This window comes from Falco rusticolus, chromosome 2 (assembly GCF_015220075.1).
Source record: "Falco rusticolus isolate bFalRus1 chromosome 2, bFalRus1.pri, whole genome shotgun sequence".
Classification (NCBI taxonomy): Eukaryota; Metazoa; Chordata; class Aves; order Falconiformes; family Falconidae; genus Falco; species Falco rusticolus.
In genome coordinates this window covers 25,041,444-25,062,813 of record NC_051188.1, presented here as the reverse complement: position 1 = coordinate 25,062,813, position 21,370 = coordinate 25,041,444, and the positions used below count along the sequence as shown (strand labels likewise).

Sequence of the window (21,370 nt, the reverse complement as noted above, 5' to 3'; positions counted from 1 at the left end):
GCATTCCCAAATCTCTCTAAAGGCTCATGCACGCTGTCTGAGCAAAGGAAAATAGGAAACTAAGAAAAAATAATGTGTTCTTGAGTATCTTAGAGTTTTAAGATGCAAAGTACAAGGTATTTAATGATTCTGTTTACTGCATTAGAAGCAAATACACTGCAGTCAGAGTGCCTTTCAACTATTAAAACTTTTCCCCAGCAGCCTCATGGTAGAAGGCTCAACATACTAAATTTATTCAACTCCTGAAAAGAGTCCAGGGCCAAGCAGGCATAGCCATCGTGGTTGCACAGAGAAAGCTGAGCTTCTCTGTTTGCAAGTCGCTGGGGGAAAATGGCAAGTAATTTCTTCCTTCACCTTTCCCCTACAGTGCAGTTGTGGGGAGCTGAAACTATTTGTGAACTTCTTGTTTCAGCAGTGTCAGAAAACCAAAGGGGCTGTTTGACTTGAGGCTTCTTGAGGTCCTTTCCAACCTGAATTACCCCAGGGCCCTGTGATTTTATGATCTAGCTTTTTTAAGGACAAGGCAGGGCAGACTTTCACCAGAGCTTTGACATGGAGCTCTGTGGTTGCTCCCTCTGCCATACTTACATCACAGGGTCTGTGAGCCTTGGAATGAAGGTCCTTGGATGAAGTCCTAGCTCCTTGCAAAGTAGCTCTTTACATCAAGGTGAAAGGTCTTCCTCTGACAAAAGTTCACCTACCAAAATGTTTGCTCGTGTTTCTTCTGATGATTCCCCAGGTGTCAGCAGAGGGAGAGGCTATAGGTCAGAAGGCCCAAATGAAGGTCTGTGTGGCATGCTAAGCTCTTCCCCAGCAGAGCGTTCTTGCCTGTTGGACTTCTGGGCAAGGGGTCATCCTACCAACTGGGTAAATCAGTAGGTCTCCAAGTCTTTCACTTCATGGGATGGTTTCTGATCTCTTTTTAAAAGATGAGACTAATTAGCAATCTGACCTGTGGAGCCACAGTTTGGGAAGAAGGCTCTGATTTTTTTATGGTTTCCAGTCTCAGCAGATCTCACATGTCCAGGTGAGGGGGAAGTGAAGGCTGCAGTGGCAGGAGGAGCTATCCTACTGTCCTTCATCCCTGGGATGACATCTGTACTACCAAACAAGGAAGGGTCAGGGATCCCACAGCAAGGGAGCATAGATTGACTCATGTCCACACTGCTTAGGAGAAGGTTGGTAGGAGTGGTCCAAAACAGAGCCAGAGAGAGAACCAGCAGTGCAGATGATCTGGCTCCCAGGACCTGAGATCATTCCATGGCCATCTTGCATTCAACCATACTGGGCTACATGGAGGGCTGTGTTCACAATTAGCAAATAGAGTGGCCCAACTGGAGAAGATTTGCAGAGAGAAACAGTCCTGATAAATCAGTATCTGTGCTACAACATTTTGCTGTTTTATTGTGGATTTACTCTAGTTTAACGCTCACTAGTGGTGGGAGCAGATCTTCCCATTCACCCCCGGAGAACTCAGTGCGCTGCCTGGAGCCAAAGCAGGTGGAGGATGATGAAGAGTAAATATATTTCTTTTCACCTGCAGCGAGCTTTTTTTCTTGTTATTCAGGTGATGGTCAACAGTCTCAGACCAGAGAAAGAGCTAAATCTTGCCCTATGTGCCATAAACATTATTCCAGGCAGTAGGCAAAATGCTCTGTAAAAGTCCTTGGAAGATCCCCATCCTGGGGTAATATAGTGCGTGACACACTCTGGTAACAAGCTTTTAATCTCCTCTTACAGCCTTTTCTAGAGATTCAAAAATCTGTTATTATTCAAATGGGTATGTACTACTGATTGGTCTCATTTAAGGATTTTCAAGTACATTTTAAAGGTCAAGCAAGTAATTTTAATCAGTCATGTGGTTTTTGACAGCAGCACCTGGAAAGCACATTTATTATATTTGCCATTACATATTTGGATCGCGTGCAGGGGCAGTGCTTCTCCCCTGCTTGTTTCGCTCTCCATCGTCAAGCTACTGGCACTGATCAACCAGTGCATCCACAGGAGAGCACTGTCGTTGCAGCACTTCAAATCTGAGTCACAGTTGCTTGGATGGGGGCCCAGGACCCGTGTCTTACAGCTGCTGGTTAAGATAGTAGTAGCTGCATTAAAGCGGTGCTGCTGTCAGCTCAGAGCATTCCTGGCTACTTAATCCGTACCGCTCTCTCCTAGGCTGCCTGGCTAGTAACCATTTGGATATTAATCTGGTGTAGTTGTTCTGAAATTCTTGTGTGCAGGCTACTCGTGCAGTGGTTGTGGAGAGCTGTCAGATCGCAAGATGACAACCGACTGTCCTCACTTAACAGTCTGCAGAACTGTAAGCAAAGAAAATGAGAATATTTTCCCATTTCCACAAATAGCAGTCACAGACTGGGAGCAAGGTTCAAGCTGCCGTAGCATCAGCTCCTACCATGTAAACTAAGAGGCTAATGCATTGCTTAGGGAGCAGTGGTACATACAAGGACGGGCAGCAAGGCTGACCAGCCGCGGCACGAAACAGATGAGAGTCTTCAGCTTAGGAAAAAAAAGAGAGTTAAATGGGATCTGACAGAAGCCCATGAAGTCATCTATTGTGTGGAAAAACTGAACTTGGGAGAACTGCAGGGCGTGTAATGAAGTGGTTAGAGAGCCCATGTAAGTAGACAGAAGTGCTTTTTTTGGTGTTTTTCCACTATGTTTTTGGAACACGTTAGGGTTTGGTGGAAGGCACTCAAAAAGGGACAAGATCCACTCATACAAGGCTGGTGATGCAGTAGTCCGGCTAGGGCAGCTGGCCAGGGAAGCCCCCAGGTCCCTGCTTGCTGGGAGTCAAGCAGCACACCTGGGGAAAAGCTGCTCCTGGTGTGCGCTGCTCTTGCACCCTTCTCTGAGGTGCCGGCGGAGCTGAAACTCGAGGGATCCTGCATGGAGCCTAGGGCAGCAGCTCGGCTGCTCTTCAGGGTGAGCAGCGGTCAGGGGACCACGTGTGCCACCAGGACACCATCAACTGTTAGTGAGGAAGGAGTCAGTTTTAGCCCTGCTGACAATTTCAGCTGGGATGCGGCTCTCACCATAGGAAAACTCAAGAACCCCAGGATTTTGCAGCCCATTCAGACCGTTTCCAGATCTGACCAGTCATTTTTAATTTACACAGCACAGGGTGGAGGTTTAAAACAATTTACAGTTTACAGCAACTCAGCTCTGTTTTGCTCTGTTCACGGGAACAAAGTTCGTAGCGCTGGTTTTATGGTACCACCTTGCTTTTATACTCCACGCTTTGTTAAACATGATAATGAGTTCAGCACTGTATAGCACACTTAGTGCTGTGCAGAAAATAAAAGTTATTTCCTGCCCACACTTCAAAAGAGCTGCTGCGATGGTAAAGGCTCTTTCAACCTTAGGGCTGCTAGCCGAAACAGTATGTATGCTGGGTTAGTCTGTCAAAAAGCTCTATATTGCAAATGTAAATTTATCTTTGTAAGAATGACAAGCTCCTGTTCAAAGCAAAGCACTATATAAAGCAGTTCACTGAGGCAGTATGTTTTACCATATTCCCCCTCTGGAAGAGAGAGGAGTTTTGTATTACATTAATCAGCTTCTAAGCCCTGAAGGTCACAATTATCTGGCCACTATTTTTCAGTATTAGTGATTTTAGTACATGATTAACTTTCATGTGTGCATCATTAAGATGAGGGATTGTTTTTGAAGTTTCAAACAGAGCAGCAGGTCTTAGCTGTAGTATTTGCCATACTTGCTCAGCCACTGTTAAAAGGGATGATTTATAGAAAATCCAGCTGTGAGTTTTCGTTTCTTCAAGAGCAGGAGGCGGGACTAGAAACCAACCTAAAACCAAGCAGAGCATTGATCAGAGTAGAAATGATGTAGAGCACAGCTCCGCAGACAACAGCTAAACATCGTGGAAGTATTAGCTGGCAGCGATAAAGAGGCGGAAGCAGCGCTCAGTGACAGAGGAGCCATCTGTCAGGAACTGGGAATCCAATTCCGAGAGAGCAGAAAATGAAGTACAGAAGAAAGTGATTTTGGTTCAAAGGTACAGTGAAGCCCAAGGATATCTGTGGACAGTAAGTTTCTATACTGTAGCAGGGATGGTTAATACAGCAGCTAGTACTGTTTGCAAGGGCTTTTCAGCTTTGAAAACAGGCATAAGTAGCTCCTTTATAAAACAGCTTTTACTTAAAGTTTTTTATTTGTTTTTAAGATGTAAATAAGCTTATCTGTTTGAGGCAGCTTGTTTAAAAACTTGTAAACAAACTTTAAAACTGCTGGTGTCCATCACTTCAGAGGGTGGTTTTGTTTAATAAGGTCATCTCCTGCCGAGGAAAGATTTGTTCGTAACCTTTCTGAAAAAAATCTTTGAAGAAAAGACTGCTTTGGCCCCAGTTGCGAGGTGAAAAAGGGTAGGCAAGATATTTTTTCTGGAAAGGGGAAAGGAGTTCCCACCCAAATAGATCTAAACTAACTGGAACTACAGTGTATAAACACCCCGGAGCTAAATCCTACCCTCACTTACACTGATGTAAGTCAGGTTTAAGTCTGCTGCAGTTAATAAAATTACTCCTGATTTAATTAAGGATAGAATTTGGTTGCACATTTCTTAATAATGAAAAAGCCCCATGGTTCTTTCCAAAGTGCATTTTATGTTAACTGGTTATTAAGGACTTGCTTTAAAATACGTTAAAATTAATTGTAAACTCACATTGTGATGCATCTTTTGTCATGTATTTGTCTCCTTCTTTGAAACTAGCACAAAAGCCAGCATGAGATATTGTAAGCAATCCTGTTATTTCTTGTTAGTAAGTTCTCAGGTAAGGTTAGCCCTGCTCGTAATTTTAGTCATTTCATTCAGTGTCTCGTATTTGTGTTGATATGCTTTAATCCCAAAAAGGTTTGTGAAGCTCCAGCTGGGAGCAATAAGGTGATACTAGCTGTAGCAGAAAAGTGCCAAAGTTCTGTACAGGACCCCAGACTGTATTATTGGGAAAGAAACTGTTCTATTACAAATTGTACAGAAAAATTACTCGTTGCAGTGGTTTTAATGTATGAGTTAGAAGCATAAGCATTGGCTGCTGACTGAGAAAAAAAACAACAACCAACCCAAACCCACACACTATTATGGCCCAATATGGATGACAAAACACTGTAGCATGTGTGGGAAAATGGCTGCAGTCCAATGTCTGGAATCATTTATCTTCTGGTAGAGTCTGGAAGATGACTGTTTTATGTATTTTACAGAAATCCCTGCTGATTGATTTCATTTACTTAGGGGGAGGGGGCATGGTGACTGATGGCAGGGACAACTGGAGGAAAAAAAAAAAAAAAAGTGGATTCTTTACATTATCCCAGCATCCTGTTCTGGTTAGGCTTGTTGGCACCTTTTGAGGGGACCAGACCGTGCTGGGCAGCCCAGTACATCCTGCCGCTGCTTTTGCTACTACAAAGAGCCAGAGGTTTGCTGCTTCTTTCTGGGTCTCAGTGAGCTGAAAGTTGCAGGTTCTGCTTCCACTAGAGCCAGGCACATTTTGGAAATTATGATTTGCGGAGGTCTGAAGGGGGATGGACAGGATTGGGTACAGGTCTCTGTAGCCTGCTGGTAATTTGGCTGGTGGTGGGTGCTGTTATTGAAGAGGAAGGAAAGAATTTTTGAAAGGTCTGGGGGGAAAGTCTGTTTTCAGTGTGCAGGGCTTGCTGAAATAGCTCATCCCACTTTGGCACGAGGTCTGTACACCGGGATGATGATACAGTTTTCTTCTGTCATTTGTTGTTAAAATAACCACAATTTCTAGTGTTTCTTTATTTGTAAGGAAAAAAGAGCTTGTCAAGCACGGTACAGACAACAGGGATATGGTGTACATCAGTGTCTTTCCTTTACCTTACTGTTATTTTTGTGTGTGCTCTGCCTGCCTGTCTGTCAAGGTGTTTGCCTTCAAATCAATTAGTCTCACATCATGGGATGACAGTGACTTGTTATATACCAGACATAACTACAGACTTTTGCTTTCATGTTGCAGGGAATCAGTGCCAACATTTTCATATGATGAAACAAGAGTGGGGGGATACATTTCCTAGTCAGCACCCTGCTACTGCTTTGAGGTTTAACAAAAATGAGGAGAAAATGGATTTTTCAATTAAGAATACTACTTAATTTTGTACCCTTCAGTCTCTCACAGGGTCCTCCACTAATGGTTACAATGCCAGGTCCAGTGCAGGGTCTCATTACAAACCTGGAGAAAGGGAGAAGTATTGTGTCTCTTTCATCACATCCAGTTTCTCAGACATAACCACTTAATACAGTCAAGACATTCCTCATTGACAGAGTGGGAAAGAAAGATCTACTTTATCCCAACTGCCAAGGTAGCTTGACATATTTATCAAGTATTTTTGTCAGATTGGTAGGTGCTATTAAGCACTGTGCTTAGACAGCATCCCGAGAATAAACCCAGCATCCCCTCCCTTCTGAACCAGCATTCTGTACTATTGCCTTGTGGTGTCATTCAGCCCACTCAGGTTCTTTGGCTTCACTGCTCATCATGCTGTCTTGATGTGCACTCATTTTCTGTGTCTGTTGAGGATGTGCTTATCGCTGTCAGACATCTCTGTTACTCAAGGGTTGACCTCTGATTTGTAAGTTTATAGGAATTCAGATTAATCGTAACCTTTTCTACTTTCTTAATGTTCTTAGCCTCCTTGTCAGCCACTGCATGTCTTGGTTATCCTCTCACAGAACAGTTTCTTGTTGGGACCCTCCCAGGCGGTCTTGTTCTTGAATAATTGAGTTTAAGCCTTTCCTGCTTTTTGGTAGATCTAACTGGGGAGGGCAGTTGGTAGTGCTGTGGGTTTCAGGTGAAGGTACTGCTTCTTTGCCTTGGGTATGCCACTTAGCTGCCCGATGACACAGCAAATCTAATGCCCCAGTGACTTATTTAGAAGATCTGCTTTTATCATGGGGTCCTTGAGGGGAACGGTCTTCCTTGTTGAGAGGACTTTTAATGAGATAGTGCAGGTAAACAGATCCAGTATAAGTCCAGTGCCTTCTTTTAATCTTGCATTTGGGCAGGAGGGGGAAAAAAGTGGTGTGAGCTGATGCAAACTTGTTTTTTCATCCAATGGAACTGCATTCTTCTGGTAATTTGGAGCACATTTGGGGACTGCCAGCCCCCAACCCTTCCTCTTCTGTAATGATTTGTAGGATATTGTGCTCAGGCTCCAGCCATTTCAGCTACTGCCCGCACAGTCCCTACGTTTTTATTAGTCAGCTCTTCAGTCTTTTCATTACCTGGAAACATCCTTCCTCTGGCCACCACAAAGGTGCCTTCCTGAGTGTGCTGCCTCTTACAAGTTAAATGTCTCAGAACAAAGTTTTCACACATCGCACATTATCCTGTTTTTTTAATAAATGTTGTCCTTTTGTACTTTGCAATACAGTACATGACAAACATAGGCTAGGTGGCAGAGCTACAGCTGCCTCTTGTTTTCTTATCAGATACTGTTAAAAACAGAGAATTAGATTAACAAAAAGAAAAAATAAAGAAGGGAGTTCTGTAGGCTGTGGAGCGTTGTAAAACCTCCCACTGAATGTCTGCGCAGGACATACAGCAACAGCAAAGCTGTTATGTACTAAATGAGTTTGGAGTAGGGGCCAACTGAATGCAATGCATATTATTCATTTATAACCCTAACCTAGAATCATGAATTTTTGCTGTCCCATAAAAAGATGACTTTATGTGACCCTTTAAAGCCTTCAGCATCAAGTGGCATTAAGTTGATGGCTACTTGTTTTGTACCTTCAGTGAAAAATTATGCATAAATCAAGTAGGCTTTGCCTGTAATGTACTCATAATCTTCACAAGCAAAACTCCCACCCAAATCTAGTGATCAAGCATGGTTCCTTGAACTCAGCGGAAAGGTCACCTCATAAAAAAATATAGGGGTATAATATTCAGGCCACCCAGGCAATTTTTTTTGGCTGGGACATTGCTTTAATTAAGTGATTGTAAAGTTAAAATAATAATGGGATTCTGATTTAAGCCGATAAAAGCCAGGGGAGCTACATTAAACTCAGTTTCCATTCATTGAACCCATCCAGATGAGCTGAATTCACTCAATGAAGAACATTTTTGCAGAGGGACAGACAGGATGGGCCAAGGTTGAGTCCTGAATGTTCTGGGGTTTGCATATTTGAAGCAAGCCCTTAGCATTGTTTTGTTCCTTAATCACCTCTGGTTTGTTTATTTATTGATGCTTTTGAAGGTAAATAGACTTAGTAAAACACAATCATCTTGTTTGTGTCACTTGAAAGCTCCCATTAAATCTGCGGAAGTTTTAGACAAAAGGAAAAGAATGATTGAGAGGACTTTTGTGGGGATGGTCTTCCACTTACAATTAAAAATAGTGGTATCTGTCTTTTAAAGGAAGAATTGAGTTACTGAATTGCAAATGAAATGGAAGGTCTTGTGAAATCACTGGCTGGGACTGTCTCAGCTCTTGAAATCTGACAACACAGCCAACCATTTGGGCAGAAGGTGAATGGGAACCAGTGGTCCTGCAGAAGGGGTTGGTGGCTGGAGCATCTTCATGGACCACTGCTGGAAGGAGTAAAGGCTGGACTTACCTATTCTGTATGAAATGGCCCATCCATCTGGGGGAGACTTCGTGGGAAATAGGAATACTATTTGCTTTAGCACTTGTTACGCAGGCTTTGAACAGGGATGAAAACTGCAAGTCCTTTGCCAGCCATGAGCACTGATGTGCAGTTGTAAAGTCACAACATGGTCCCACCTGGTTTAGTTTTGGGGAAATATTTGGAGCTTGTACCTGCTATCTGCTGTCTGTGTCCCTGGGCCCGCCATACCTGCACCCTAACCCCAACTCCAAAAAGCACCTCTGCACATTCTTTTTCAGCGCAGTGGACCACAGTGTCCTGGCATTACTCCTTCCCTTTGTGTCTCTTCTGTGTCTGTGCATCCCAGCTGGCACACCTAGAGCAGCACGGGGGCCCTCGCTTGTCAGAGAAGAAGGATTTAGCAAACTGTTTGTTCAGGAGATGTTAATTTATCACGTCCCTCCACCAGTGGATAATGACCTAACTTGGGCAGCTCTGTTGTATTAATTTGGTTTGCAGGAATATGCACACAGGTGACCAGGAGCAAATGTGGTAGATACAGGTGCAATGATGTGTACCTCTTGTGCCTCTGAGCCACTGAATCCAAAATCTAGATATATGTTAATATTTAGCACTTATATAGTGCATTAAATCTCCATAGGCCTGTAGGGACATGTCTAATTTTTACATCCAAATTAATAGAAGAGGTAATCACACATAACAGTCAGTCTTTTCATCACTCAACCTAATGAGGAATGAAGACACTATTTTGTTTGGACTGGGATTGCTTCTACATACCTGAAAATACCATCCCATATTCTCAGTTCTTTGTAAAAACACCACGAGTTTGTTGTTGCAAGAACATTTCAGACAGCTGCATATTGAGTCAACTTGACTTTTTAACTGAACTGAAAATTAGGAGACTGACCCAGATCTCAGTGGGGTACCTCCATTGGAGTTTTTCAGTGAATTTAGGTGCTGAACAAGCTAAACCAGTTCATTTTAAAAAATTGTTTGAAAATCGTCTTTTAGAAAATAGAGTCTTGAAAGCCTGGTACTGATAATGGGCATGCTGGCAGACCTTTAAGGCAGCAGCTGAACACCCTCACACTTCATATTATTTATTTATATTACATTTATATTGCCCACTCCAGCTTCCAAAGCGAATTCAATAGACAGCTGTAGTTCTGCCTTAATTCCTCAGCCCTGGTTGCCATGGCATCCAAGTTAGGAAAATACCTGCCAGCTCCAGGTGGCTGAGCACGCAGATGGGTGAAACATGAACAGTAATTTAGGGAACCATGAGGTGGTATCCTGTGACCACTAGGTATTGTCCATGGTTTTTTTGCAAAAAGGGGCAAGGAGCTGTCAACATTGCTGGGAAACCTGGGGGTTATTTAGCTGCAACAAAAGCAGCAACCCACATTTGTACTGAGAGGCTCTGGTAGGGAGCTATGAAATAATTTAATGAACTGTTCAAATTAAATACAAAGTTAGAGATTAGAAGGGGCTGGCTGGTATCACCTACAGTCATGCTCAATAGCATCCTGCTCTGCGATTTGTTCCACTCAGCTCTGTGGGATTATAATAGTTGCTGAAGAAGGCAGCAGAACTGAGCCTTCAGGTTAAAGACACATATAATGAGAATTGTAAGTACTGTGCAAAAAAATCTTTTATTATTTACAGTCTTGGTACTGAGAATTTGTCCCTTGAGACCTGCATAATGTCATAGAAATAGGATCTACAAATTCAAACTTTTTAGTCTTAACTATGTTCAGGGTAAGTATTGAAATGCTTCGGTAGAGTTTTTCCCCCCGTCCAATTGTCACTGTTTTAAGTCATCTTAATAGCAAGAATTGATTTTCAATGAAAGCAGATTTTTTCCCCAACATTTCTTTGTTTCCAGTAAGAAAAGAACAAGAACAAAGACTAGCAAACAAAATACAACTTTGTCTAAAATCTCATAAAAGCTCTTACATGAGAATCTATCAAGCCTGGGAAAATATGTGTTCTTTTGTAAAAAACATATTTTTCCTTTAAGTCACTGCTAGATTGCAAAAGTTCACATAACATATTGGTATGTATATGTGTTTATGTAAGGCGGACCTCTGTATTTCACTTTCTTATGTCAGTGTTGCCTCGGCAACTGTATTTTATTGATTAATAGAATAGATGTAATTTGTTTCAGAGCTGCATCAGCTTACATGTTCATTTTTCTTTGTGGTTTCATTTTCTTATTGTCTGAGTAAAATTATTTTTCAGATATGAGAAATAACATTCTTTTGGTCTTTTTGGAGGTGTTTCTGTGGCTGTACACAAAACCCAACAAAGTTTGACAAATGCAAGCTGATAAAGTCATCAAATACTTTTATCTAGTGATACAGGCATTTGTTATTAAAGTTCTTTTGCTGTGTCTGTTAACCTGGTATCTTATCTGTAGCTTCAATGGCAACCAACTGGAGACTGTCCATGCGGTTCCAGTTATTAGATACCTGCGTGGTGGTTTTCCTCCAGAGATTTCAAACTCCAATTCGTAATACTTTGCAGGATCTCTTTGAACTAAATATTATTATATAATTTATTTTACACTTAAATAAGCTGAGATATGGAAAATTTGCCCTCACGTAAATCTGAAATAGTGCTGAGAGTAGCTCCTGAAACACAAGAACCTTTTACTTTCGTTCTACCCATTGTGGGTTTGTCAGGTCTAAGGGTTAGTTCCTGCTTTAGGACAGTAGCATTTAACCAAGCTGTTGTCCCATCACCAGTCCTAGTTCTGTGAGTGCTGGTCACTTTTATAAGAAGTCATGATCCTGACCTGAAGACCTTTCATTTTCACACAAACCGAGCATGGCAGAGGATGGAAAGGGTAGGCAGGATACCATGTCTCAGTTCAGGTGGTGCCACTGCCTAATTACGTGCACAGCTGGACAGATCCACATAGTTAGATTTACCAGATATCTTCCTGCTTTTGGTTTTGTCCTTTCCCGCTGAGTTTATTTGTTTCATGGTTTATGAGTATCACAGGAGCCAAGAGCAGGCAGGGTGTGCATCTTCCTGGATTAGATGAGCAACAAGGAAAAAACAGGGAGGCCGAGGAGGAGGAGGAGGAGTACAAGTAACAGATGGGAAAGTAATGGATGTTCAGACAGATGTTGGTGTAAAAGATGTCTTTTTTTATGTAGAACTGAAAGCATAGCCACCCCTACAGTCCTAATATTAACAATTTACAAATTATAGCAGTGATTGTATTTATATGTCATAGAGAGTTTAAATGATGGGAATGGGTTGTCAACACACATAGGAAAATAAGTCTGAAAATCTCTAGCACTTTCTTTAAATATAATAGTTTCTGACGATTAAATATCCCATTGGTCTTTATCTAAATATTTATCTTCAGTGAAATTACAAGAAGTCCACAGTCAGAGAAAACCCACGCTCTTCTGTTCTCTGTCTTAAAGATTAAATGATGTTCTAGCCTTAAAAAAGCGCTTGGTTCCTGATTTTATCCTGGGTTTGTTTCGTGGATAACTGAAAAAAAGAAAGAGTCAGCCATTGATGGCAAGCAGGCACAATGGCACTGTTACTAGATAGGGGTTTTGAAGGCTGTTTACCATGCTAAGTCACAGACCATGACATGAAATCATGGTTTTAATCTTTTGGATGAAAACATTCAGCAACAGGCCTTCCTAGCAACAACACTCCACATAACACAAAGCCTCATTTTCTTGCAAGGATCATGAAGTTTTACATGGATTTTCTGGGCCAGTCTTTGGCAGCAACAACACTAATTTATTCCAGGTGAAAGTCAGGCCCACTGTAATTAGCAATACCATGGTATTTGTCTGAAAAATCAAGAAACACTGACATCTTTTAGAGAGGCCACGTGTCTTGTGGAGAACGCAGTCCATTTAATTCAAGCTTTTAGGTACCTGGGGTTAAGCAGATGGTCCAGTCCATTTGTCATAACTGCTTAAACTCCTTGTACAGTCTAAGGAGAGCAGCAGTTTCTTACTAAAGACCTGCAGAGGGAGATCTGTTCCCCATCTCCATCCATCCACCCACCCACCCAAGGATGATTCAGTCCGCCTCATTCAAGTAAATACCTCTTCCATTGGGAATATAGAGGGACAATGGGAAATAAATGCTGGTACCTCCATTTACTCATTTGAAGATGGATGTGACTTATCTTCCTGTTGCATAATAACCCAAGAATTAGAGCACTCACCCCAGAGAGAGGAGGTCCTGGGCTCTACTCGGTCTGAGTGGGCTGAGCTCACATCTTCTACACTTAACTCAGAGGAGCTAAATTCCTCCCTTTGCAGGATGACCATCCGTAAGTCTCCATGCTTTTGTTTCTTATCCTTTCCTTTTCTGCCTGTCTGTGAGGACTGTAAGCTCTGCAAGGCATCAGCTCATTTGTCATCAAACGTTTGAGCAGCACTGACTGTTACAAGGTTCTGATTTTGGCTGAGGTTTGCAATGAAATGTAAGTAAAAGTAACACTTGGGCAAATTTCTCCCTTCGCACCACAAAAAAAAAGCTGAGTGAAAGCTTTGTTCTGGTAGATGCATTACATATTTTTGGCTGGTATTGGTAGGAAGTGGGCTTTGTACAGCCTTTGCTTGTGACATAGTTTGTGGAACAGATGATGCATCTTCAGTGATGTTGGACTTGACGTGTATTTAGGGAATTGCTGGATGCTTATTGGTGTTCTATGGGCATTATTATTTCCTCATTTTTGGTTATCTCTTCTAGGGACATTTGTGCCACAGCTTAGTAGTTCTGTAGCGCTGGGAAATAGGCAGGTCCAGGGTTTTCTTGCAAGTGACTTTTAGGAAATTTTTTGAACCCAGGCCAGTACATAGCTCTGACCAGAGGTAGGTTGCAGAGCTCCTACTCAGTGCCACAGCCCTCAGTATCATCTTCTCTTGGAGTTTCTAAAGAAGGAAGCAGTGAGAGGGACAAGGCTCTGAGGGCATTATGCTGTGAGGACATTGTGCAGTCACTCCTGCAGCACTGGTGAAGAATGCAGCAGTGATATGTTCCTCATATGAGTCATTCTGGAGCTGCCAAAATTTGAAGCAGCCCATTGCCCTGTGATGACTACTGGATGACCTTTATTCCCAACTTAGAGACTATCGTAAAATTGAGCTAAATGAATTGCTTTCTGAGCACTGGCATCAGTGCTGCCTAGTTTCCAACGGATTTGGATTCCTTCCCCCATCTCACTGAAAACAAGTCCTTACTTCCCGTTTTCCATGCCACTCCCCATCTCTCTCCCATCCCTTAAACATAAACTGGGGAAGAGGTACATACGCTGTGGCTGATGCAGAGTGCTGTGTACTCTTTAGCCAACTGTCTGCTGCTTCTCAGTATAGATGGTGGGTCACCCCACAAATGCCTTTCCCTTACTGGAATATTAATTCGTATGCTTTTCTCTACCCAACACCAGCTTTTCTAAAAGGTAGTGTCTTTGAGACCTGGGTCCGCAGTCAGATTTGACTGAAACTGGCCAATACATTCTGAAATTACATTGGGGTACAGGGGGGTGTCCCAAAGAGATAGATGGTATGAATATTATTTCCTTGAGAAGCGATAGTACAAACACACTGTAACGCAAACAGAAATTAAAAGCATTATGATGAAATTGGTAGATTAATTTCTATAGTTGTGTTGTGGAGACAGATATAAAGGGAACACATTTTTAGGTTTGCCATAAAATCTATAAATTATTACAGTGAAAAATTTTTGAGCAACTCCTCATAAGGAAAATGTGGGATCCACCCTGCCAGTGCATCTCTAATGTATTTCAGCCCAGCAGATGGATAGCCAGTGATGAATTTGGTCTGACCTTATATGACCTTATTGAGCATGGTAAACAACTATAGAGATTACAGATGGTCAAAGTTGTATCAGTACATTACACCTACAAAGTGACAGTTACTTTGGTCATCTCCTACTTTGCCACCTTTAAAAGTATTATTAACTCTGTGTAGTTTCTATTAAATAACATTTAAAGGATAAACGAACTTTCATACAACATCTCAAACTGTATCAAAATGTATGTACAGTCAAGAATAGTTTTAGAAGTTCATGAATACTGTGTTCAGCCTTCCATCTCCTGTGTCTCCTCACCCGCAGTTATAAAAATGTCATGGTTTACCATATGGTTTATTCTTCAGAATATTAAAAAAACCCAACAACTTATATTTTTAAAAATATATTAAAAAATAAAAAATATTAAAAACTTTAATATTAAAAAAAAACAACCCAAAGCAAACTATGAAGGGACAGGAGTTTTTTCCGTTGATTTGGAGCTTGCCTTGAGCTATCCAAGGGCAATTCAGCTACTGGCAGTTCAAGAAAGGCATTCAGAGATGCTACTGGCTATGCTTGAAAACTAATTTTCCTCTTGAAAATCAGATTAACACAAATTGTTCAGTGAAAGTCACAGAAACTGAATAGATTACAGTGCCAAAAATATTTAGCAGTGGAACCCACCAAAGTGTTAGGAATTATCCTTTGCTTTCAGACCTCAGGCAACTTTCTCGTAAAGCTCTTCTAGTATTTTTTTATCAGTCTGATTCTGCATAATCATGTTTCAGTCTGTGGTGATCCATGATAACACACTTGGCTAGACCTTCAGAGTGTTCAGGTGGCTTAGGATCTTCTCGTGCTGTCATGAGTGGTAGTCAGGAGTATCTGGCTTCAGCCTGGCGAGGTGGATTTCCCCAGTTCCCCCAGTACTCAGTGGGGAGAAGCTGTTCAGTGTGGGAACCTAACATCGCATTGCTTTAGTTTTCTAACATGCACCATCACTTTGTTTTTAACTCCAATGTATGATGTCACAGGTCTACAAAGACTGCTCTGAATTAGATTGTACTGAGGAGGGGAACTCTGTCTTACGCCATGTACAAAATGATTCTCAGTTTTCAGTTCATGCCAATTTATATGCACTAGCTCCTGGACTGAGTAGGACTTGTGTACACATACACTTCAGGAGAGAAATCTCTGCCTGAAAAGTTTGACCCAAAATGTAAATCTCAGTCAGAGCGTACTCTGCTATTTGCACAGCAGGACATACATATAGTTTCTGCATGAGAACAGTAATAAAAATATACTCATATTTATTATTTATCAAATGAGACTTCTAGTGTGTTTTCATACATTTGGTTATCACTGCAAAGTCCATCTGGGGTGATACCATGTCTCCCCAGGGAGAGAATGCAAAGCCCTGTCTTGGGCTGTCAGACCAGTATCCTTATCTCACAGGACGGCCCCAGGGAGCAGAGCACTCCTGGAAAAACATCTCACCTGAAGGCCCCCATCATTAATCTGAAATCCCTTCAGTGCTCATCTCCTAGACTGGCAGAAAAATAACCCTCCTGAATAAAGGAGTATTAAAAAAGCAATGCTAATGTTACTCCTTCAGAAACTTGGGAGAAGTTAAACTCTGCTTTTGAAAATGTAACTCCTCTGGGTGTGGGGAGGGATGTGAGGGGTTTCCAACAGCAGAGTGCTCATCCAGAGAGAAACACAGGTGAGAGGGGAATTCAACAGGTAAAGCACTGAGTACATTTTCACCTGCAGTCACAAAACATTTCAGGGAGACATTCATAACCTAAGGGCAGAAGGAGATTTTAAAAAGGGATGGCATGAACCAGTGCTTACCTTCGATCAAAATTTTTTCAGATCAGGGGGACATTCAATATGAGCTCAAATGTGAGTATTTCTGATGTGTCTTCCTCTTAGCCCTCTTGTCTTTATAGTGGACCAGTCCATTCTTTCAGGACATCTTTTATATTTGATTGCAGGTATACATTTTCCTATTTGAATCAACATACCATCTGTAGGAAATTATTAAAGAGAGGAAGAGACTTTGTAGTCTCAACGTAGCACATACTCATTGCAGATGAATTATTTACTCTCCTTGCTTCAGTGTTTTAGTCTAAAATAGACAAAGGAAGAGACAACTGTAAGGTTACTGTAGTGAGCCCCTAGAAGCTTTTTTACTGTAGATGGTCACATTCACATACCTGAGAAAACAGTGGCAGAGACAGGAGGCAGCAATGATATTAGAAAAATAATTATTGGAGGTACGTATTTGGCAGTCTGGAGACTGCTTTTTAGAAAAAGATTCTGACTGTGGTTAAGATGTAGGATTTTAGAACAAACATAAGGTCAGAAACTAAAGTTGTCCCTAAATATACCCAGTTGTGCTTCTTATTAAAGGAAATTGTCCCTAACTAGAAGTCCCTGTGAGTACTGTGAAAGCGTGCATCTCTGATGTGCACAACAGCAAGCCCTATATTGCAGCCTGGCATCAAAGTAGATGCCCAGTACTCTATGCTTCTAATTCTTGGTGGCTGTTACAGGTATTTCCAGTATAAAATTATTTTTTGGTGGTCTGGCAAAGGGTTCTAAATATCTTACAAATTTTATGTAGCTATGGATGAAATAATTATGAAATAAATTCCTAGGTAATTCCAAGGTAAAAATGCACAGTAAAACAATGTATTATATTTAAGTTATAAGATATTCTTCCATCTTAACATTCCTGGGGACTCATTTGTGATGCTGTCCTTTCTCATTTTTTCATCTCCTGAAAGCCTTGTTTGCCTTAGGGGTATGATATCACCGTGGTAAAGATGGGCTGGTGCTACTGGTCTCACGATTGACTGCCGTGCTTTGAGCAGCTCCATTAGTGCCCAGCTCTTAAAGGCTGCTTCGGAAAGGTCTTTGCACTTACTACAGATGCTAACGCCCTGATGTCTTCCAAAATGATGGAGAAGAACATTTTGCCCTTTTCATTTCAAGGCATCATAAAATCTTGGAGACTTTTGAGGCAGATTGCCAGATGTGATTAAAAATTAATGAAGCAGAACAATTGTACCTGATCTCCCTGACAGACACTTAAGTAACAGCTTTTCCTAAGACTAACTTTCTAAGTCATTCTTTTTGCATCTGGTGTTTTTGCTCCTTGCTGACCACAATGACAACTCCCTTATCATAAAAAATGGAAATCAATAGTAGAGAGCATTTGGGGATATTTTTTTTTCATGCAGTTCTAGTTGGATTCTGTTAATTGCACATAGGGTGAGCTACCAAGACAGGCTGTAAACTGAAGCATAAAACTGAGTCAACAGGTATTAAGTGGGGGAGCAGATAAGCTGCTGTTTAGTGGTACAGGAGTTGCTTTCATTAACACTTATACCCAGTGTGTGTGAATTGAAATGTAGCAAACACTGTTTTGTTCAGCTGGGCCTACTGCGTTGCTTCAAAGCTTGTCTGCACTGGAAGAGAGAGCAAATATCATCTTTTCTCCGTGTGTTACCTCAGCCTTGAAATATTTTAAAGGAAAGGAAATAGAGAAAAGCAGGTGGTGAGGAGGCGTGCGTTCTCTGCATTGATGCTTTAGGAGGTCGCTGGGGCGTGTTGCTGCTCAGGCTGTGAGACTGAAGAAAAATAATAATATGACAGCAAAGTGATACTAATTAATGCTTCTTCGCTGCTTTACATATGCTAAGCATTGCAGAGACACCAGATAAATGTAAAGACTTGGTTATACATAGAGAGGGTTGGTTTTTCAAATGCTGTCAATCTTTTTGAACAGTTATATATATGTAAGTATATACTTGAGCATTTTTCTTTGCAGAAGCAGAGAAAAACAGTTATTGTTATCTGTGAACTATTCATAAGGCTTTGTATAAAAAAGCTTTTAGGGCTAAATTCTGATATTTTCACTCTTACTAAATAGTAACGTACTCTTCAGGTTATTTATTAGTAGTGAGAGTGTCTGGTGTTTGGCAAAAATGTTCGCCATGAAATACTGTTTTGGAGAGCTATTTATCACTAAAATTATAATTTGGGGATTTTCTTTATTTGTAAGAACATACTCCTGGCTAGTCAGACACACTTTTTGTTCATTGTGCCCTGTACAGGATAACCATGGGCTATTTAGAAGAGCAGTATTTGCCTGACACAAATATTGTTCTCTTAAGAGTAGACTTTCATGATCATCCACCACATTATCATGACAAGAGTATGCACAGTTACTCCTAGTCACTGCAGATACATAGTTCCCCCCAGCAGGATACTGTTAAATAAACAATGTTATTTGAGGAACTGGCAATTCTGTCTTCCATGCTTCATCCAAAGTATATTCTTAGCTTTTCACTCACTGGTATTTTTGCTTTCCTGGAACCTGCTCTTCTGCCTTCTGAAACTCACAGTTGCGCAGACTTCTCATCCAAACAAATGGGTGATAGTTTGGAGAGACCTGCTCTTTTGTATTCATCAGAAGAGGGAAGGTTAACTAATCCGGGCACTGCAGCTGAGGATATCATCCAGCACCCCTGACAAACCGTGGAAAGCAGCATTGTATGAAATGGCACCATTTCCATCAGCAGGACACAAAACGATGCTGAGATGCCAGCACAGCAGGAACCTAGGGTACTCTTTGGGGGAAAAGAAGTTTACTGAGTTTCTGCTGAATGGCTACAGGTGTGGTAATCCAGAGGCTGTTAAATGCAAGGACTGGAAAAGTAAGCAGTGCATTCCAGCTGCAGCAGCTGAACACTGCTCAAGTTAATGTCTCCATCTGAGAACAGAGCTGGAACTGTATCATCAAAATATCTACTCCAGCAAAGAGTAGTAAATTTGCCACCTAGCTGGTTTAAGACCAAAGCAACCTGTTTAGTCAGGTGTATCTCAGATTATATATTTTTTGGAGTTGTCCTGAATCCAGGATTCCTCCAAGGAAGAGTAAATATTGGTCCTGCAGGTTTTGACCGAGAGTGGATTAGATGAACTTTCACTCTCCACTTTGGCCTTACTTTCTATGGTTAATTTCAACCTCCTCGATGAAGTCTCTTTTAAGATAAAAATGAGTATGGTCATTCCTGCGAAGAGAAAAAGCCAAGTCAAATTTGTTTTTTAAAAGTGGTCATTTTGCAGGATATGGCTACAGTTATTACCAGTCCCAAGTACATGAGTCGGATGGTGGTATTATCAAGTTATTCCTTACTATATGTTTGTATAAGATTCGCTAAAGGAAATGTGACTGCCTTCACAGGCAGTGGAGTTCAACATTTTGCTAAACTCAGTGACCAGAGCATGTGGAGGAATGAAATTTGACAGACTCACTGAAGTATCCTGAGCATTAGTGGGATAGGTGTGGAAACCAAGACAGTAAAAAAACCCAACCAGTTGGAGAGTCAGAAGAAGAGGTATACTTCTGGAAATGAAAGAAAGAGAAAAGGAGGCAGCAGTAAGGAATTGTCTGTTTTGTTGAAAATGCAGGAGAGATCAAGGGCATGTGGTTCTTTTTCAAATCTATTTCTTATGTAAATAGTACGATGCATGCCTGATGGCACAATCCAGCAAAGCAAGCAAGGAAATAAATGTTAGACATGCTTAGGTGCAGTGATTTCAATGACACAAATCGGTTGAAAATCCTGATCAGAAAAGCAATCTTATTCAAGACAGCATGAAATGGCACAGTTGGACCGCTTACAGCAGGAGTTTAAATTAATCTTTTCTTCAGAAGAAAACGACTCTAAATGTATCACTTGTTTGCAATCTAGGTTACAGGAACATACTGCTAAAAAAATATAGCATTAGTGGAATTTTCCAAGTCCGAAAGTAATGTAGTGTCCGAGTACTTATTTTATCTGATTTATGGCTTCACAGCCATGGCTAAACCAGTACTGCCAAATAAAATTTTCTTTACTGTGACATGGATGCAGTTCTCCTTTGGGTATTTGGTATGATGTCTACATATAAATTAAGCAAAGGTTTCATTCTAGAAATATTCAGCTATATTTATATTTTTAAAGTGCAACTTCATTTTTGTACAATTCAAAGATGTGAATTCATTTTTTGCAGTATCAGTGCCTAAACATATATATGATATACTTAATGAAATCAAGGACCCAAAATATATGCATACCTGTGTAGTCATATCATACAAAGGTGGTTTTTTTCTTAGTGTCATTGTAAAAGTACTTTTCTGTACTCCAATAATTTACCAATTGCATTCAATTAATATCTCTCAGGAAACAAATCAGACAACAGAATAACACTGAATTTGCCCTTCTGTTCCCCATAGATGGGTGTGTTCCTGACACCTATGTAGAAACATGTAATTGAAATAACATTTGCATAAATTCCATTTAGTAAGGATGCATTGGCTGATATCAGTGAATGTTAGGGCACTTAATCAAACTGTAAATAGCAATGCATGCCTGAGCATTGATCATTTAATGCAGACATCGTCAGAAGAATTAAATGGATCATGATGTCCTTTTGTTCTTTCTTTTTACTTAGTATAATAGACTGTTGCTTTCTAAATCTCCTCAGGCTCTTTAATAAAGAAAGATTTCTTCTCTTAATTTGGACAGCTGCATAATTGGGGTGCTAAATCATCCTCAGGGATGTAATCTAAATGATCCTACTATGTAACGGTTTTCTGGTTTTCCTGCTTAGTTTAGAGCAGAAGGAACAGATTTAGGCGATTGCAATGTGTTGCATTGCCTTAAAAATCAGGCATTGATCATTATAATATAATAGTTTTGAAATCGAAGCTCTCCTGGTCCCTTGTAAATAGATTTAATTCAGAGTTCAAAATGTCTGTTGAGGTAGGTATGGTTATAGCCTTTTTAATGTAGGAGAATCTGATGCACAGAGGTAATTTAATGGAATTACAGGATTTGATTTGCCCAATTCAAATGGTAAACCAGCAGCAGAATCTAGAGAAAGAATGATCAC

At 40.9% G+C, this 21,370-nt stretch overlaps 1 protein-coding gene across 4 annotated transcripts in view; it reads left to right on the top strand.

Annotated features, from left to right (window-relative positions):
* STARD13 (StAR related lipid transfer domain containing 13) overlaps positions 1-21,370 on the top strand; it is a 297,209-nt gene that overhangs the window by 217,938 nt on the left and 57,901 nt on the right. Inside the window, exon 1 of one of the 4 annotated variants that reach the window (XM_037375887.1) lies at positions 3,893-4,061. The exons of the other annotated variants lie outside the window; for them this stretch is intronic. The gene's annotated coding sequence lies outside the window, so the exon portion shown is untranslated. Of the gene's footprint in view, positions 1-3,892; positions 4,062-21,370 lie in introns of those variants that run through there. 4 annotated transcript variants of the gene reach the window in all.